Here is a 15,555-nt window from a genome sequence, read left to right on the forward strand (position 1 = left end):
TAGATAGGCATATCACGTGGTAAATTAGCAAATCACTTAACATTTAGAGTATAAAGGAAATAATATACATCTACATTAAGAATATGGTTAATTTTCTTTTTTTCATTCATTCATTTGTTTTTATTTTCACTATTTGCCTATATTTTAATTTTGAATGGAAATGGCAGAGGTCATACATGTAGCAAAGGGTTTACAGCATATTGCCATAAGCTAATGCCAAGCAAACCGGAGTGAAAGCTAACCACAAGCAAACTAGAGTAAAAGCTAATCCCAAGCACACCGGATGAATAAAGCTAACTGCGAGCAAACAGGGGTGAACCTAACTACAAGCAAACCGGAGTGAAACTAACTGGAAGCAAAGAAGGGACATTCTGTAACCCCATCCCACCCCCCCGCCCCCCAAAAAAGGATGATAGCACCTTTTTTACTTTTACATGTCTTTTTCAGTCCCCTTCCTCTTAAGGGGTTTCACTTCACTTACAGAAATAAAAAAACAAAAATTCTGGGAAGATAGAATATTGTTTGTGAGTCTCAAACTCAGTTTTGTTCTTTGATTTCGCAGAAAAAATAGAATCATGTTTGCTTGTGTATAAAACTATGCAAGAAAAAAATATAGCATCAATACTTTAACTGCTCTTTTAAAAATTTGTATGCTTTATTGTACACATTTTTGTGGAGTCATGTTGCCCATTCGTCATGGAGTTCACAAAGTAAGCAAATGAGTCACAATTTGGTTGCTTCATGGTACCTAATGGATACTGCAAATTTTATCTGGCTTTAGAATATTTCACTAATTTTAACATTATAGCTGTTCTTATAAATTGTACACAGCATACAACACATAAGAATGAAATTGGTATTGCATATTGCTTGCAATCACGATTTTAACGTCTATACTTTAGAATTACAGTACCACCAGTTTCAGCATTACCAATCCAAATTCAAATTATTACATTGCTTTTTAACTCCACTACCTCCCCCAAGGTCAACCAAAGATCTTATGATATACAGTAATTAGACAACTACATGTAAGTCCTGTGTAGTCGAGGGCTCAAAATATTTGGACACTTACAGGTCATGTTAACCGGCCAAAGAGATTTTAGCTTGGTCACATGTGGTTTCTTACCAGCCAAAACATTGAAAATAGAAATTTTAAACTCCCATTCATTTCTGCTGTTACTGTTTTGGCTGCATATTCTTAAAAAGATCACTTCATAATGCCCTTGTTACATCTAAAAAGATGTGAAAGAGACAGGTCAATCAAGAAGTTGTTTTCTGAAGTACACTGTAAATACGTTAACATTTAAAATATAAACTTTGCTCATTTGCAACTTTTCTTGATTTCAATTTACATGTAATTTACTAGTCTCTTGAAAATGGCATCATGAAGACACCCAAACATCAAACTGGATAATCTTAATCCTTCCTGTTTTCTTTTGATGTCCTTGTCCACATTCTGTTTTTGTGTCTCTGAAACTCATGTTAACCCTGAAAAAAGTCAAATGCCACAGATTAAATTAAAATTGATTAATTGGCATGAATATCAATAATTTATAAAACAAAACACTTAACGCAAGCTTGTATAAAGTGAAGCAAAACTACTGGATGCGAAAGGATACCTTATATATTTAACAGAGATGTATCAGCACAGACTATTTTTTTTTACTGATAACTGCAAAGTCAACTACAGAAAAAAACCCCGGTAACTCGAACTCGGATAACTCGAACAACCTTGCTAACTCGAACTCACTTCCATTTCCCTTGGATTTGACCCCACTTTTCAGTCATTTTTACTCGGTTAACTCGAACTCGGATAACTCGAAAACCCCGCTAACTCGAACTAAATTTTGTTTCCCTTGAACAAAATTTGGGTCAAACTTTTTACCCTGATAACTCGAATTCCGGAACTTGCAACTCGCAACGGTTGCCCATTGATTATAGCAATGAACAGATCATGTATTTGACAGTCATTTTCCACTCTTAACAAAAGAATGTGTGCTCGCTTTAGAGTTTCTGGCAAGATAAGTTCAATTTGCACAGTACTGTATACTGAAGTGCTTAAAAATCAGTAAACTATCAATTATTAACTTGGCAAATAAAATATTCAATCAACCCCGCTAACTCGAAAAACCCCGCTAACTCGAACTCATTTTCGTTTCCCTTCAGAGTTCGAGTTAGCAGGGTTCTACTGTAAATATTTTAATAAACTCAAAGCATCACTGCAAACCCTTACACCCCCTCTTAATTAAAAGGTTTGGCCTTTAAATACTCCCCCTCCCCTCTACCCCTATATATACATGTACATGCATAGGAAAAACATTGCCACATCTTAAAAGCTTTTCTCTTAACAGTAATACTAAGATTTTTAAAGATACACATTTAATTAATAATAAGTTTGCATGCACAGCTGCATACAGTGTCTAAAATGGCATGAATTTACTCACAAAGATTCCAGTTTTCCAGTAATCATTAACCTTTGTTGTGTGCATTTTCCAAATTCCACAACAAGATTGTGATTTTTTTATGACAAATATAACATTTACTGTTGACATTCTGAATGAAACCAGCAAAACAGACCTCAAAATCTCAAAATTGTTGATATTGTTATGTAATCCACATGAACGCTCAATAGTGAACAGAACTACATGACAAGTGGATTATTTAATATTGTAACGATAGGTTTTTGGCTCTAAAGTGCACTGAATACACGGAAACGGATAACCAGCTGGGGCGCTGTTTAATGGACGGCTTGTACGGTTTGACGGGGGGAAAAGCTAGGTAGAGCACAGGCTCGCTGCACGGCACTCGTTACTCAATGCCAGAGGTACAGGGTCGTTAGCTTCTAGATCAGTCGGACAGCATTTCAGCGGCAGTAAGACACTCAAGGTTTAGGAACTTCTTCTATCTTCTTTATTGCATCTGGACTAAACAACTCTTGACAGCTGTAGGTAACTCAAATGTTGTACAGTACAAGGCTACTTATATACGCTTACAGTGTGGCAATTAACGACAGGTGAACTACAAGTTCAAGGCTAAATGAACAACTACATTGAGTTTATCAATGTCGATCTCTAGGAAGGAAATTGCTTAACACTTAAATCTTCCGTTCAAAATAAGTTTCAGGATATTGCTTAAGATAAAGGCAAATAATAGTGTTACTTGTAATATGCTAACCTTGCATTTTACAGAAGTCTGAATATAATTAGATTACTGACATAAAGCGAAATACAACGAGAAACTGCATTAAAGATCAATAAGAAGTTCATTTTCATCTTAGATTGTATAATTCTATTGATGATTCTCTATTTACAATGACCTTGCAAGACTTTCCTTATAGTACGTGCTTGATTTATATTCGAGTGCTCTGTTGTGCAAACAACAGAGCTTATTGCTAAGGTTTTGCTTAGTTTGCAATTCCTAGTAGATTGCGGATGAGCGGAACTGATTTACGATAAGATCACTAATAGATCGGAAATTCCCATAAGGAAGGTAAATAAGTTATAAAGAATCTTGCTTATGGTCAAGGCTAAATCAACAGATGACATCGTAAGGTTAAATATATTTACAATTACCATTTTCCGAGTTTCGATGTGTTTTCTAATATTTGAATCACAAGGGGCGAGTTTTCACCGTGACACTCCCCACCTTAAATTTAAACCTCCTGGTTTAACACCACAAGAAAATGAAAAATAGAGGAATCACATATAGAATAGCCGAAATCGGTACGAGAAAATGCACTTAATCACGGAAAATCTGAGTTGAATACTCAGCAAGAATCAACTAAGTAGCCGTGCGTGGCTAAGACGCGCCCTGACCAAGGCGTATCACTGGAGCCTATTTTCCTAGATATTAATAGAGTTAACTAATAAATAGAAAAATACCAGGGGTCAGTTCAATAAATTGTAATGAAGTCCTAGCGTTTCCTCCTTGTAAGTCTTAATCCCAGGATTCTTCGTCTTCGGGGACGGTAGAGGAAGCGGTTGGGCGCAACAAACAAGGCGCTAGAAACGTGCGATATCGTCCCCAAAACCAGGAACTGAACGCTGTCGCGGTAACGTCGAGCGAGCGTCGTTGTCCCAGCAGCGTTATTGCGGACGGACACCCGTAATCTGCTAAGTCCCGGACTGTCCGGTGAGCCAGGAACCCCTCCTGGGGGAGAAGTTGTTCGATGAAGGATACTTTGTCTTTGCCTTTAGTAACCAGGAGGATTCTTGGGCGGCGCTGGTACGCCGACGGAATGTCGGCAAGCGTCTTATAGGCGGCGGACTTGATGGCCGTTAGGATAGCATCTTTACGTAAGCTGTAGGGAAGGCCGGGCTCATCCACGGGAATACCGTGGATCTTGTCGGTCTGAAAAGAAAAAGTATTAATCGCTCGGGGCGACTCATCCAAAAGAAACAGCGTGTCAAAAGAAATAGTCGTGGGAGTGCCACCTCCCACAGGAGCAATACATATTTGTTTCAAGGTGAACGGTCGTTCGCCATGCTGGAAACCAGCGAGTTCAATCACGAAAACGAAATCCATCTTAGAAGTGTAGAGTAGCACGACTTGCTGACGCGAGAGTAGAATAATGAGTGAACAGAGAAAAAGAGAGGGGTATATAAAGCAAACTAAACAAAGAAAGTCAGAGCGTAGGAAATGAAAAAGGAAATGAAAAAGGAAGAAAAAGTAAAAAGTAGGGTTAAAAAGTGTTAATGGCTAAATGGAAGTTCCGTGAGAAGTGTTGGTGTGTGTACAACACTTCCTTGAAGTGAGAGCAGTAGTTTCCGAGAGAGAGCGAGAAGATGGAGGATTGTTGACAAGAAGGTGGCGATAGCAACAAAAATAGAGTAAAATTATAATACTGTTAACAACAGTGAGAGAAAACGAAAAATAGGTCAAAACGTCGTTCATGGTTGTAGTGTCGGCGGGTTTAAGATGAGCGATGCTGGTATTTACTGCGTTGAGTTGTCGTGTAAGTTGGCCATCCAAAACTGCATACGTATTGTCGAGGTCGTTGATAGTTTGATTATCAAATGTCAGAGGCGGAAATATTGACAGTGATTCATAATGGAGCTGGAACGCTGTGTCGTTGGATGCAGGTGACCAGGGAATATACGCAAAACGATCCGGTTGAAATATGGGAAGCGAAAATTTCAAAGTCTTAGGACATTTTCCAACGCCGGTTTCTTGGGCGTCGAATGATGTATTGCAGGGAACGTGAAAAATAGATAAGGGAGTAATTAAAACTCTGTTTGTCGTTCCATCAACTTCTCGGAAGGTAATGGTGTGAAGAGTTGTACCAAGATAAACACGAGATCCAAGATGTATTAAAGGGTGTAAATCATTACAATCTACGGCTTTCCTGTGATTGCGTTGAAATGATAATTTTGAATTCGGCGACCATGGTAAACCAAGCCATTCTGTACGGGAGGCCTTAAGTAAAAGCGATTTCGGGCAGAGAACAACATCATCTTCGCGGTAGCATTTTTGTAGGGTGACGGGATTGATGAGATAACGCTGAGTAGAACACGTTACTAACATAACATCAGCACGGGACATAAGTCCGGTAAAACAAACACCACTAATGTTGTATTTTAATGGTGTTAGAGGTTGTATAGTGCAGAACTTCTCACTGGATGACACATGTGGAACAGTAAATAAAATGTTTAGTTTGAATTTGTGATTCGCCGTGAAATCATAATCCAATAAAGGACGAATGAGAAGTTGAAAACCGTTGTTGAGAGCGCTTGAAGTTCCGCGCAGGGAAGGGATGGCGGACAACTGTGCAGATAGTTCCGTAGCGATTGAACGAGGAAGGTCGTTGTAGCCAATTAAATCTCTTTTGGTGACATGTTCTGTTTGACGTGTAAAATCTTCTAATTCGAGAAGGCGCAAAAGGGAAGACAATACACGGTTCATTTGCATAGTGTATTTAGACAAAAATTCGAGCGAGGTTTCATAATGGCATTGTTCCTTGCTAGCAAATTTCTGAAGCTCGCTTTCCCAACCTAAAAACGTGCGGTCAACATCACGCAGAGTTTCAGCCAAGCCATTGACCCGTGTGGTCAGTTTATCCGTAGTTTTCAGTAAATAAACAGTTTTTCCTTGTATAACTCGAGAGATTCGTTGAGAGGTTTTCATGCTTTCAGCCATTTGGCCAAGGGTGCGAACGAGGCCGAAAATATTATTCTTCTCACACGAATGGCCTGTTCGCTCGTAGATCCAACGCGCCAAGCCAAAAAGTCCGGCGTGACAGGCCCAGGCTTCTCTCCGTTTGCGCGATCGGAGCCATAGGCGCTCATCCGGGGATTGGGACTGGCAAGAAATCTTAGCCCAGGAGCGGCACTGTTCCAGGGAACTGGCGAAACGGCGCGAATTACAAACCAGCTGAGATTCTTTTCCGGTGATATAGAAATAATAGCGGCGTAGAAACGAATCGCATTCAATGATGTTAGTGATTCCTTGAAATGAACCCAGGCGCCGAATAACGCGTTGAATGGAACGAACTGAGCCAAGTAACTGGTCGTAGAAAAGCTTTTGTTGAGGTGAGCAGGAGTTATTCACTGTAGGGACAGGTCCTAGGCTCCACGGTTGAAGGTGGACGTGAACGCTGACAAGTGTAGTATCGTCGTAAAAGACAAGTGCTTGAGGGTTACTTGCCAACATCAGGGAATCGGGAAAGAAGGTAAGACCTTTGCCGGAAGCGTCCAATCTTGAGCACGACACATGTGAAGTCGCTAAAACTACTGTAAAGAGGACAGCAGCTAGAAATTTCCGGAAGTGGAAGGCAGTACGATGGTGATGAGTTGGTGAGACGGCAATATAGTTGTCAAGGATAGGACTGGTGGGCGGCCTGGAAGCGGGCTGTATAGCGGGTGCCCTGGTATAGGAGATGGTGAAGGCGGCAATTGTTGGTAGGTCAATGGCATTAACGGAGTCAGATTGGTTCTCACCATCAACGAGATTTCTTGCGCGGGGGTGATCTTGATAATAGCGCGTGATGAGAGTTCTGTCAAGAATATTCTCTAGTGGTTCCCATGAAGTTTCCTTATAACCTCTCCACTTTATTTCAAATTGTGGTGTTCCTTTGTAAAGGCGTTGCCGAAGGATCTTGTCTGCGGTAAACACGTCAGGATCATTAAGCAAGTTCGGCCCTTCGTTATCAGGGTGTTGCGTTGCTGTTGGGGTGGGAAGGTCACTTGGCGGCGGTTGAGTACTATCAGAAGAACCACTATCCGGGAGAGCAGAAGTGGGGGACTCCTCAAAACTATCGCTGGGTAAATCTGTTTCTTGTAAGTAGGGCTCATCTATCTCGACTGGAGGCTGACGGATGGGGCGTGTGTCTGGGTCGAAGTAAGGTTTCATGCGAGCAACGTGTATTGTGGTTGAAATGCGGCTGTTGTCAGCGGCTCGAATGACGTAGTTTACGGGTGACGTACGAGCGACAAGGGTATAAGGACCATGCCAGCTGTGAAGAAGTTTCTTACATAGACCTTTCTTGTTTTTTGGGGAATAGATCCAAACCTTTTGACCAATGTCGAAGGAAACAGGTGTAGCGTTTCGGTCATAATATTGTTTCATCTTTTGTTGGGCTCGTTGAATATTCTCCTTGGCTAAACGGTGGGCTTCCTCGATATGCTGGACAATGCGCGCTCTATGATCAGCTATTGAGGCGGACACCTCGCGGGGCGGAAGTAAGCTGACATCCATGGGAAGGCGCGGTTGTCTCCCGTAGAGTAAGAAAAAGGGTGATTCGCCAGTGACTTCTGACGGAGAAACACGATAAGCAAACAGGGCAGCTGGAATGTGCGTATCCCAGTCCCGTTGATCTGCGGAGACGTACATAGACAAAGTATGAGCCAAGCTTTGGTTCATGCGCTCCGTCAATCCATTACATTGCGGATGAAAAGCGGTTGTATTTCCTTTTTCTGTGTTAACCAGGTGGCACACTTCTGCGATGAGCTTGGAGAGGAAATTAGTGCCTCTGTCTGACAGTAAGACACGAGGTGCACCATGACGGCCCAAGATTTCATTGACAAATAAGTCAGCAATGACTGGGGCGTCAATGCTAGGAACAGCAAATGCTTCTGGCCAGCGAGTAAGGAATTCAGTGAAGACGATAATGTAGCGATTATTACGCTTTGTCGCTGGGAAAGGGCCGAGCGCATCCACTGAGACCATGTGCCAGGGCCCCTCAACTGGAATTGGTAAGAGGGGTGCAGTAGGTCTATTCTTTGGAGATTTTTTCATAGCGCAAGACACACACGTAGTACACCAATGTTGGACATCAGCAAAGAGCCCTCGCCAATAGTACCTTTCTCGGAGCTTTTCATAGGTCTTATGGACACCGAGATGGCCACCTGTCGGGTCATCATGGGCTGACAGCAAGATTTCGTGGCGTAGTGCTGTAGGTACCACAAGTTGGGAGCGTGGAGTACTGAGTCTGCCTTTTCCAGGTGTCCAGATATGGCAGAGGATGCCGTCGTGATCAAGGTAGAAGTCATCTATGGTATGCAAGATAGCTCTTGCACTTTGCTCGTCAGAGGGTAACTTGTTAATCTCTAGGTAGTCAATGATATCTGCTAGGGTTGGGTCTCGCCGTTGCAGCTCGTATATTCGTTCAGTCTGAACTCCTGGCTTGTCAAAGGCGGCAATTTCGTGGTCATAAGGTCTTCTGGATAAAGCATCTGCGTTACCATTAGATTTCCCTGCACGGTGCTTGATTTCAAAGTCAAACTGTTGTAATAAGAGACTCCATCGTGCAAGGCGGCCAGTAGGGTCACGGATCTGCATAAGCCACTTCAGGGCGTTGTGGTCGGTATGGACTGTAAATTTTCTGCCGTACAGATAAGATTGGAAGTACTTGATGCCTTCAACGACAGATAGGGCTTCTCGTTCTGTGACGCTGTAATTCCTCTCGGCCTGGTTGAGACTGCGCCCTGCGTATGCAATGACTACTTCCTTCCCATTCTGTATCTGTCCCAGTACCATGCCAATCCCGTCATTACTTGCGTCCACATATAGTTCAAAGTTGAGAGTAAAATCAGGATAAGCAAGGATGGGAGCGTCTGTAAGGGCTGATTTTAGCGTCTCAAAAGCTTGTTGGCAATGCTCATCCCAGTTGAAAACAATGTTCTTTCTGGTGAGTTTGTTTAAAGGGTCAGCAATCCTGGCAAAGTTTCGAACAAACTTGCGGTAATAGTTGCACAGTCCTAAGAACGAGCGCACTTGCTTGATGTTGCGTGGGACTGGGAAATTTTTCACCACCTCTATCTTCTGTGGGTCAGGTTGGACGCCTTCTGCGGATACGACATGGCCAAGGAAATTTACTTGGCTGCATCCAAAATGACACTTGCTTGGCTTGAGCTTGATATTGGCATCCCGAAAACGCTGAAATGTTTGTTCTAAACGTTTCAAGTGCTCGTCAAAAGTGCGCGAAAAGACGATGACGTCATCAAGATATATTAGACAAGTTTCGTACGTCAAACCGCGAAGAATGCACTCCATAATCCTTTGAAAAAACGATGGTCCATTGACTAGACCGAACGGGAGAACTTCAAATTCATATAGACCCCTGTGCGTAATAAAGGCAGTCTTCTCTTTGGCTGCCTCGTCGAGACTGCATTGCCAGTACCCGGACATAAGGTCCATGGTCGAAAAATATCTAGCATTGGTTAGCGCGTCCAAGGTGGAGTCAATCCTTGGGAGAGGGAAGGAGTCTTTTTTTGTGATTTGATTCAAGCGGCGATAGTCGAGGCAGAAACGGTCCCCACCATCCTTTTTACTGACCAATACGATAGGGGCAGACCATGGGCTTGTAGATTCTCGGATAATACCTCTTTTCAGCATATCATTAATGTGTGTTTCCACCGTGGCCTTCTTGGATTCTGGGAGGCGATACGGTCGTAGTCGTATTGGGCAAGAATCGCCTGTATCGATTGTATACTTGATGATGTCGGTGCGTCCTAGCTCTTCAGGAGATAAAGCGAACACATCTCGATATTTATGTAGCAGGGCCAATAATGCTTGCTGTTGGTCGGCGGTGAGCGTAGATTGTGATAGGTCAATATGAGACTGCAGGTCAGTTGGTGGCTGAGGCTCGGTTACTGGTGTGCTTTCATGACAAGGAGCCGTGACCACGTCATCGAGAGTGGTAAAAGCTCCCAGCGTAGTTCCTTGATGGATGGTGACAGGTTTGGCTGTGGGGTTAAGTATGCGGAAGGGTACATCGCCTTCAGGTGTAGGATTAACCAGAGAAGTAGCCCCTTGGATACAATACTTGTGAACCAACTGAGGGCTTGGTTCAATCAGGCCTGTGAGGTCTTGAAAGGAGTACTGGTCCAATTGTGCTGGGACAATCGTTTCTGATAGAGGTGGGATAACGTACGTGGCCACAGCTTTGACAGTCTGAACTACTGGCTCATGAATAATAGGATCTTCGTCTGTGAGTTGCACAGTGCCATTGCGGAAGTCAATAACGGCGCCCTTCTCCTCCAAAAAGTCGCGGCCAAGAACAGCTTCGAAACCCAAATCTTCAATAACGTACATCCGACAATGATAACATCGGCCTTCAATTTCCAACGGGAGGGTAACTTGTCCAAGAATAGGCAGTCGTTCGCCACTGACCGTGTTAATCGCCGGCACAGAGCTTGTGCTTGTTTTCAGTGGTTGAGAACTCGGTATCTCGCGGAAGAATGCAGCATTTAGAACAGTTATCGAGGCGCCTGTATCAACAAGAAGTTTAACAGGGCAGCCAGCAATGTTCCCATAAAGAGAAAGATCGCGTGGTTTTATGGTGATGTCCTGTTCTTGGGTAGCGGAACATGCTGTAGGTAATGAAGAAAATTCTTCTGACAGGTCGTCATTCGGGGATGGATCAGCAGGAGTAGGGTTAGGCAGCTGAGGGTCGGAGATGGTGGCCTGTGCACGTATGGAAGTATTCTTTGTGTCCTGATCCTTAGTTGGGGTGTTCTCTATGTTCTTTTCAGGCCCGTCACTGTGAGGAGTGATTAAAAGATTGCAGTCCGACGAAGATGCTTCTGGCGGAGTAGTGCACTGGTCAGCGGTTTGGGTGTGGTAGCTAGTTGAATCTTGATGATGAAATTGCGCCACTACCACGTTGTCAGGTGGGTCAGCTTCAATAACAGCAATACGTGGGCGTGACTGTTGGGTGTGCTGTTGTCCTGTTGGCTGATTCCGCTGTTCATTCCGCGAAAAACAATTTTGTCTGACGTGACCGATTCGTCCGCAAATATCGCAAATGGGGCGTCCATCTCTTGTTCGGACACGCGGTTGTTCTTGGCGATTTAGTTTAGAGGCGTAAGTCCGCATAAACCCATCCATGCGTGATTGCATTCTTCTAATTTCCTCTAATGCACGGGACAAGTCGGAGGTTCGTTCGTGGGGTGCTCTGCCTCTATCATAGCGGTCAGCTGCCGTAGCCTTTTGAGATTCTAATTCTTTCACTGCAGCCTTAAGTTGACGAATTTCTTCGCGGAGGCGAACGTTTTCATCTTCTTTATTATTGTGGTAATAATTTTCCCTTGTGGAAGGCTGGTAAGCTGCAATAGTTGATTCTTGGATATGATTACCATTAATAAGTGTCATTACTTGCTTCATGTCACGCTCAAGGCAAGCAAGCTTCTCATCAACGGAGGGCTGGGGCGAGGAATGGAGGGCGGAAATCGAAGCTTCCTTAGGCTTATCCTTATTAGCCATACTGGAGACAATGGCGGTTAATTGTTGTTGTATTTGAGCAAGAGCGTCATTTCCTTTAGCATCTTGAAGTGATTGCTGAACTGTTTGGGTGAGGCGGGCCGCATTTTCTGCTTCTCTGAAGGTTCTTGGCTGGCGCATCAGCACTTCACGTTGAGTATCAGAGCGTAAACCTTGAGTGAAGAACCAAACTTTCTCTTCTTCTGACAAGTCAAGGCAGTCGAACTTGTTTTGAAGATCTTCGATATATTTATCCAATGGTTCGCTCGGTCCTTGCTTTCTTGCTTGTAACATCTGGCGCATACGCCAAACTCGATCTTTAGAAGAGAACCGGTCGCGAAGGGCGTTACTGAGGGCATCGAAATTTTCTTTTTCGCTCCTTGAGAGTGACCGAAAAAATGATTCGGCAGGTCCAGCCAAGTGTAAAGCTAGTTCAGCAAGCGCGGCATCACTAGTTGTTCGAAGGCGTCGGCGCTCCAAATGCAGGAGAAATTTTTCTAACCAACGTTCAAAATTCTCGCTTTCATAACCATGAAATAAAGGTAATTTAATCGTGTCCGATAGGCTTGTTGTGGTGTAGGTCCGGTCTATTTCTTGAGCCACGTCAGTGCATCGGCCCACCTGGTGTTGGAGATCCAGGATATTTTTTTGTAGATCTGCAAGGGAGACAGCATCCATACTTTCAGGTCTCAAATCGTAGTCGCTCTTAGAATAAAATTCGGCAGCTTCTGTGATTTTTTCTTCGTGATCGTCCCGAAACAACGTTTTCGGACGCTTAGACACGGGGATTAGCGGTGTGGTTTCGTCAAAATCTTCGGAGGCGATATCCTCGGGATGACTTGCGAGAGATTCGTCGGATAAACTCGTTTTTTCGGCTTGTAAACTTGTCGAAGGCAGTGGAGAATTATGGATAACGCTTAATGCGTGGAGTATCGACGGTGACTGCGGACGGACGGAAGCGTTTTCGTCGCTTGAACTTGCCTTTTCTTCCTGGAGGCAAAGTTGGCAGGGCTCTTGAATACCCTGAGTATTTTGGGCGAGTTCTTCTTGACACTGAGGGCAGTGTGCGGGGTCGGCGTCGAATATCTGATTTGCTGCGGATTCCTTCTGGGTCGATCCAGAAATTGCTCGGAATCTTGAACGTAAATTATAAGAGCCTTTCGGGCTAGTCTTTTTCATCCGGTCGGCGAAAAGTTAAAGATATATTTTTGTTATTTCGCTATCGAGATAGCGAGTTTTCAATGTTTTTCCTTTAACTGAATAAATAGAATGTACTACTTGGCAAACACAGACAGGCAAATGAGTTCGTGGACAAACACAGTAAAGTCAATATACTGCGTGGATAAATAAAGGCTTCTGGTGAACGAACACCTGCCGCGAATACAATGATGAAACGAGACGGAAAGCAAATACTCGGAAAAAAAAATTTTTTTCGAGGGAATTACCTTGAGAAATGAAAGTTCTTTCCCTTGAGGGTTGGCCTTCTGCTTTCGCTGTCGCTCCACGGACTGAAGAAACTGCCCGGATTTCTGCAACAATGTAACGATAGGTTTTTGGCTCTAAAGTGCACTGAATACACGGAAACGGATAACCAGCTGGGGCGCTGTTTAATGGACGGCTTGTACGGTTTGACGGGGGGAAAAGCTAGGTAGAGCACAGGCTCGCTGCACGGCACTCGTTACTCAATGCCAGAGGTACAGGGTCGTTAGCTTCTAGATCAGTCGGACAGCATTTCAGCGGCAGTAAGACACTCAAGGTTTAGGAACTTCTTCTATCTTCTTTATTGCATCTGGACTAAACAACTCTTGACAGCTGTAGGTAACTCAAATGTTGTACAGTACAAGGCTACTTATATACGCTTACAGTGTGGCAATTAACGACAGGTGAACTACAAGTTCAAGGCTAAATGAACAACTACATTGAGTTTATCAATGTCGATCTCTAGGAAGGAAATTGCTTAACACTTAAATCTTCCGTTCAAAATAAGTTTCAGGATATTGCTTAAGATAAAGGCAAATAATAGTGTTACTTGTAATATGCTAACCTTGCATTTTACAGAAGTCTGAATATAATTAGATTACTGACATAAAGCGAAATACAACGAGAAACTGCATTAAAGATCAATAAGAAGTTCATTTTCATCTTAGATTGTATAATTCTATTGATGATTCTCTATTTACAATGACCTTGCAAGACTTTCCTTATAGTACGTGCTTGATTTATATTCGAGTGCTCTGTTGTGCAAACAACAGAGCTTATTGCTAAGGTTTTGCTTAGTTTGCAATTCCTAGTAGATTGCGGATGAGCGGAACTGATTTACGATAAGATCACTAATAGATCGGAAATTCCCATAAGGAAGGTAAATAAGTTATAAAGAATCTTGCTTATGGTCAAGGCTAAATCAACAGATGACATCGTAAGGTTAAATATATTTACAATTACCATTTTCCGAGTTTCGATGTGTTTTCTAATATTTGAATCACAAGGGGCGAGTTTTCACCGTGACAATATATTTGGGAACGAAAGAGCTGTGTAATGAAGCTGAAGTTTATTTACTCTGACTAAATGAACAGTAATTTTACCTCCATCATGAATATCAATAAACTGCATACACTGAATCGATCTATTTCACTCGGAGTTAACGAAATTCCAGGTGCTTCGTGCAAACTGACATCACTTTCATTCTCATCTCAGCTGCTCTTCCAGCACTGTAAAACAAAATAATCATATCACAAGCATTTAAAAATCGTAAGCTTTATTTTCTTCGAGATGTGTTGAAGTAATATTCTTTGTGAATTCGTTACTCGAAGGTCCAACAATTATTTGTTTACATAATCAAATCCTCCTATTTGATCAGAAAAACCTGGTAAAACTGAATTTTAACGAATAGTATTTTTCAACATTGTTCATGCACAAGCAAATGCTTAGTGGCGAAAGCAAGTAAAATGTGCCGTAAATATAAGCTTACAGCTTTGCGTATAAATGACGGAAACACTGCAGTTTTGTACTCACCTTCACCAGTTGGCCGCAGTAGGTACACTCGTCTGCTCGTTTTATCTCCGTTCCCTTGTTCTCCGCTATTTCTTTGCCTGTTTTCTCGGCACCTCTCTTGCTATTTTAGTCGCTTTTCTTCGCTACTTTGCTACCAGGTTCGACAGGCGCTTTGCTATACTTTTTCGCCTGCTTTCTGTCCGGGTTTTCTGGATCTCTCGCGATCTCTTTCCCGTCGCAAATCGCTTAAACCCTGTTTCCTCGAAGTTAAGTTTACCCTGCTCTCGTTTGTAGTCATCGGCATAACAAGGAGCCAAAATAAATATGTTTGTCTCAAGTTCTAACTTTCAGACTAGCTGAATAGGATTTAAAAATACGTAGTAATTTTGAAAATTTCTTTGCCAAGAGACCTCACACTGCAAAATTATTTCGCGCCAGTACTGCGCGAGTTGTCAAGACCTTTCAAGATCCCGGATGTGCGCAACACCGTACGTACGCCGTACGCGCCCGCGAGGCATGCCGCTAGCCATGATGACCATGAAAACTCGGATGCATAGGTTTCCTATTTTATTTCATGTGTTTTTTTTTTTTTTTTTTTTTTTTTTTTCATGTGTTTTTTTTTTTTATGGGTATGGTGCTCCGCTCTGCGGCCCTTACGGGCCGCTAAGGAGCTCCGCTATAAACAAGCTAGTTCGAGATTAATAGCCAGAAGGGAAGAAGTCCTGAGAACGCTTCGTTCTGCAAGACTTGATGGTGCTACGACTTGTGCCAGATCTTAAATCGTAGTTATGTAAAATCTCCTCACGTCGAGGCAAAAGAAAATGAAGAGGGCTATTTACATCCTGAAGTTTATAGACATACTGCCGG

The 15,555-nt window shown here is 42.8% G+C and overlaps 1 long non-coding RNA gene across 1 annotated transcript; it reads right to left on the reverse strand.

The window, feature by feature from the left end:
* Nucleotides 1-631: 631 nt before the first annotated feature.
* Nucleotides 632-15,355, reverse strand: LOC144665444 (uncharacterized). Its single transcript, XR_013572937.1, has 3 exons — nucleotides 14,710-15,355; nucleotides 14,280-14,405; nucleotides 632-1,488 (listed from the first exon to the last, which is right to left on the reverse strand). It is a non-coding gene; the product is annotated as an uncharacterized LOC144665444 (long non-coding RNA).
* Between the last annotated feature and the right edge of the window lie 200 nt (nucleotides 15,356-15,555).

This window comes from Oculina patagonica, chromosome 9, assembly GCF_052425735.1.
Source record: "Oculina patagonica isolate OP01 chromosome 9, crgOcupat, whole genome shotgun sequence".
NCBI lineage: Eukaryota > Metazoa > Cnidaria > Anthozoa > Scleractinia > Oculinidae > Oculina > Oculina patagonica.